Below are 5,430 nucleotides of genomic sequence, written 5' to 3' on the forward strand. Positions count from 1 at the left end.
CCTTTCCTTTCCTTTCCTTTCCTTTCCTTTCCTTTCCTTTCCTTTCCCTTTCTTTCTTTCTTTCTTTCTTTCTTTCTTTCTTTCTTTCTTTCTTTCTTTTTTTTTTTTGGCTTTCAAGACAGAGTTTCTCTGTGTAGCCTTGGCTGTCCTGGAACTCACTTTGTAGACCAGGCTGGCCTCAAACTCAGAAATCCTCCTGCCTCTGTCTCCTAAGGGCTGGGATTAAAGGCGTGCGGCACCACCGCCTGGCACAAACCCACTTTCTTTAGTTTTAGTTCAACCACTTAATGGATACAGCATCAGCCAGGGACAGGATCCATTTAATTATCTGACTACCGTCTAGTGATACAATTTTGACACATCATTATATAAGAAATGCATTTTAAGAAAAGCTTTAAAGGGAAGGTGTGTGTGTGTGTGTGTGTGTGTGTGTGTGTGTGTGTGTGTTTGAGAGAGAGAGAGAGAGAGAGAGAGAGAGAGAGAGAGAGAGAGAGAGGTGGTGTCCATCACACACTTTGATAATATATCCAAATACAGAGAACTTAATCTGGGTAGCCTTAGCTTCTTAATATGTAAAGTACAGATAACAATATACATCATAGCTATTGCGGTTTGAATGAGAACCATTTCACACACAGGCTCGTGTATTTGGACACTTGGTTGCTGATTGGTGGTGTGAGACCTTCAGGAGGTAGAGCCTTGCTGTAAGATGTCAGTCAGGCTGAGCAGGTCTTAAAGTTTTATACTCTGGATCCACTTCCCCTTTGACCTCTGACTGACCTTACTGACTAGGAATGCAATATGACCTGCTTCCTAGCTTTCAACATCATTCCAGACTTTATCACCTCAAACTGCAAGCCAACATAAACCCTCCCTCTATCAAGCTGTATCTTGTTATGTTTTTTTCCTTTGTCTCTTTCCCTTTTTTTTTTCTGTCATAGGAATGAGAAAAGCAACTAATACAATAGGATTTTTGCAAGTATTAAGCAATGTAACAGCAACGGCAGTGCATAAGACAGTATTAGGGGCATCATTAATCATTGATAGTAATATTAGGATTAGTAGTGCCAACAGCAAAGTAAATGTGGCAGGGATGAAAGACAATATTCTGCTTCATTGCTACAGTGTCTGCATCTTATATTTCAGACAGGCATTAAGCTCAATAAGCACTCAGTAAATTTTTTGCCTAAAAAAGAAATGAGGAGCTCTCTAAATTAGACGTGTATAAAGTTGTTCAGGTGGGTTGCAAGATAGATTAGCAGGTAAAGGGGCTTACAGTTCAAACCTGATGAGCAATCGCCAAGGGAACTCCAACTCCTGATTGTTGTGCCCTTAATTCTAAAAGTGCACTGCATCCCAAATGTCAATGCTCAATACATGTCATACACACATATCCAGCTTCTTACAATAATAATAATAAAGAAAAGATAACACTGTAGAAAAAGAATACTGCTCAGGTGATTCTGTGAGAGTATGACTTTAGTTCTGATCTGAGCATTGATTTACCACCTACCCCCACCCAAGGATATTTTGGAAAAGAGACTTGAAGTTCTCATTTAACTTGATAGGAAACTTTTAAAAACTCTCTTAACGCACTTAGGCTATGTTTTGACAACACATATGCTCCAGAATAAATCTGAAAGACCATGCAATAAAACAGTGTTTTGGAAGCACTTCACATTTCATAGAGAAATGAACTTTCAAGCCTCACTCAATGAAAATCTGTCAGCATTTAGTGGACCAGACAATATTTGAAACTAGACAGGTCATTGGTTGATAGGCTAAAAGTGGAATATTTTATTATTAAGTGGAATGGTATTGGGGTACTTTTCGAACAACATGAGGCAAGCATGACGGTTTTATACACATACACACAGAGACACACACACATATACACACACACAGTGGGGGGGTCTGAAGAATTTGTATCAGTGACAATAAGTTACTGTGACCTTTATTGGCAAACTAAACACTACCCAAAGATGTGGCTGTGGTCTAGCAATCCCCAATCTCCTGTATCAGATGGCACCGTCAATGTGTCTATGATTAGACCACATGTTGATGGATTATAGTAGGTGATGCAACTGAAGACCACACCATCAAAGTGAAACACGGTGAAGAGAATAGCAAATACACTGTAGTGTGGTAGTATGATATTAGATATAAACATTCTACCTAGAATGAAGTTTATTTTGAGGATTATAAAATATTCCAAACAAAAATTGCTTTCGTCTTAACTCTAAGAAGTTACAGTTTAAATATTGTGAGGCGGCACTTAAAATTAGTAAAAAATGCTTTGGAGCATACTTGTCATAGGATTTTTAATCTTGAAATAATAATGCTTAGTTTCCTTGCTGTTTGGATTCCTATGTCAAATTTCAGTGTTATGGATCTAGATAGAATGTGTATTATTAAATATTCTATACTTGGTTCTGACTAATGTCATCAGAAAGACAAGTTGGACTCACCTGGACAGATGGCCCCTTGAAGAGATAGGCAGTAGAGAGGAAGTCAGGACAGGAGGATGGATATGGTTCCAGGTGTCAGTCTATGGACATTGCCAAATGACTAGATGTTCTATGGAAGCCTCTTCAACTTAGTGATCACTGCTCTCTTTCCATGCTAGCTTACATTCTCCACAAGTACATTTTTGCTTCTGACACAAGGATATATTTCCTCATTTCCTCAAATCCTATAGACCCCCATCTCTGCATTAGTAGATATTAAGTAGTTCCTGCATACCACACAATTTTCCTTTCTTTCCACTCATGTTTATTTTGTATTTCAAACTTCAATTTAAGAAATCCTTGTACTGGGGTGACTTTTGCATCTTATCCACTTGAGAGAAATCTTTGCCTCACTTCAAAGCCATCAAAATAAGTTCCCTTTGGTACAATTTATGTATCTTTCTATGGACACTCATCATTTTTAAAAGTATTTTTTTTTACTTTAAATTTCCCCAAGTTGATAAGCACTTTGAGGAGGTGCTCAGTTGTCAGACTTTGCCACTCTTGGCATTATACTTACACACAAGAAATCTAGGCCATTCACTCAATGATGATGTTGAGTGATGGATAACACTCATTTGGGATTTCTTTCCTTGTTAATTTGTTTTCATTCCATCCTTCAGAGCTGTCCAACGTCTTGCAAACAGGAAATCAATAAGACCTCATTGACTTGAGAGGCAATGGGGACACAGAAAATGACAGCATTGGCTAGGCTAAATTCCTCAGAAATGATCCTACGTGATACTTGATTATGCCCACATTCTGTGTTCTGATGATAGGGCACAGACAGGCCTTTAAAGAGGACTTTGAGGTGGGGTTTAAGAATCTTTCAAAGGTATGTAGTAGACGCTGATTTCAATCTGCCAATGGAGAAAAGTATCTTACAGGAGGACCACAAACATCAGCATCCAGCATCATGCATGCCCTTCTGTAACTGCTACCATTCCTTCACCAAAAGGAAGTCTAACTCTCTCTTTCATTTTGTGGGTTAGAGGGTTTATAGGATGAGATACTAATGATGCTTGTGGGTTTCATGGCTTGACCAATAAAAAAAGTGTATCCCCTCCCTCAGGGTTCTTGGAAATTCTACTTTGATAACTGAATTTACACTATGAGAATTCTAGCAACAAGCAGGAACAACATATGGTATTCTGGTCCATATTCTTAATGGATCAGATCTTTTAGTCATCCTGGCCAAAATGCCAAAAGTGAAGAAAGGAATCTCCGGATACTTTTAGCCTCTAAGTACTCAAGTCAGCTATGTGTTCTGAGTCTCCCAAAATGAAGCCCCAGACACTGTTCCTCAGGGGAAACTCATTATCATGTGCTCCTCGCAATTTCAAAGGAAAGGTTTGTTGGGTACCATAGTGTAGGAGGAGCTAAGGTGGGAGGAGTTAGATGAGGAAGAGGAAGAGGAGGAGTAAGGAGAGGAAGAGAAAAAAGGAAGAGGAGGAGCTAGAGAGGGCAGAGATGTAGGAGGATGGAGAACTACACAGGTATGGAGAGCACTTGTGGGGAACAACTTATAAACTTATAAATAGGTTAGCTAATTGGGATACAACTCTCTTTATATGAGCATCTTGTTATTAATCATTATCAAACATATAAGCCTTTGATTAATCTATAAGAATTAGAGTCTCATTCTCTTACTGGGCCCACATGGATGGCATAATGGTTTGGGCAATGCCCTGCCTTGTGGAGACAGCATGGAAGATTGGCAGAGCCATCTCTCATGCTGGTATCTAGTGGGTGGCAGGGCTGGTGTTTCTGGCGGGCCTGTTCTAGCTGCAGCGCACACATGGCCTCAGGCTGAGAAACATGGTGGCTGGGCTAGGCAGAGCTGCTGCAGCTTAGATAGTTGGATGAACCAGAGGCCAGTTTTAAATAATTACTACAACACCATAGTACTAGAGCATTGCCAAACATTTCTTCCTATTATTTCCTATTATTGATAGTACTAAGGACAATCCTCATCAGTTTTTATTAAAATGAATGTTTTATTGAGTCATTTTATACTAATTTATGTATTATCTATGGCTTTTTTAATGCCATAGTGAAATGCCAAAAATGAAGACTTATCACTATGAGTGATAAGTCTTCTATAACTTCTATAACCTGTAAATAAAAATTTTGCTATCAGATCCATTATAGAAAAGTATCCATCATTATACAGATGTTCTCAGAGTATACTTTCAACCCAGCAACATCGGCATCAGTTGGGGACTTTATAAAAATCCCCAAATTTGTCTGCTACACAAAAATTCACACACACACACACACACACACACACACACACACACACACACACAGGTGTGCATGCGGCCTGGAAGTTTTAACCCTCAGGAGATTACTGCTCATTGAGGTTAGAAAACCATTGCACTATGCAACAGAACCTTGATGTTTTTAAGGGTATGAACCCTTATTGTCAGTTGATAGACTGTAATTAGTTTTTCCAGAGCAATCCATTCCCTGCTGTTACACAGTATCCTTATGTGTAGCTCCATAACAGTTCCAAAAAGGGATATGGATAAGATTTTTAGGAATTTTTCTTAGTCAGTTTGGTTTTGCTGGTAGAATTGACAGATCACTAGGGGATAGTGTTTACCACCTCTTTTGATTTATGATGCTGGAAGAAGGTTGGTATACCACCCTGTGACTTTGGTAATAGATATTCTAAACACTGATTTTAAAATAGGTTTGATATATATGAAATATTGAAAATATTCATAGCCCTTCACTCTCTTTTATCCTCTCTTGTCCCTTCCCATCAATTCTGATCCTCTTCCTTGTGCCAGCTAGTTCTCCTTCCATATTCATGTCTCTTCTTTTTCCCTTCTTCTTCTTCTTCTTCTTCTTCTTCTTCTTCTTCTTCTTCTTCTTCTTCTTCTTCTTCTTCTTCTTTTTCTCCTCCTCCTCCTCCCCC

The 5,430-nt window shown here is 38.9% G+C and overlaps 1 protein-coding gene across 1 annotated transcript in view; it reads right to left on the reverse strand.

The window, feature by feature from the left end:
* The window catches only part of Macrod2 (mono-ADP ribosylhydrolase 2), a 1,849,434-nt gene that overhangs the window by 243,318 nt on the left and 1,600,686 nt on the right, over window positions 1-5,430 (reverse strand). The window lies entirely within an intron of this gene.

This window comes from Grammomys surdaster, unplaced genomic scaffold, assembly GCF_004785775.1.
Source record: "Grammomys surdaster isolate TR1022 unplaced genomic scaffold, NIH_TR_1.0 129, whole genome shotgun sequence".
Lineage (NCBI taxonomy): Eukaryota > Metazoa > Chordata > Mammalia > Rodentia > Muridae > Grammomys > Grammomys surdaster.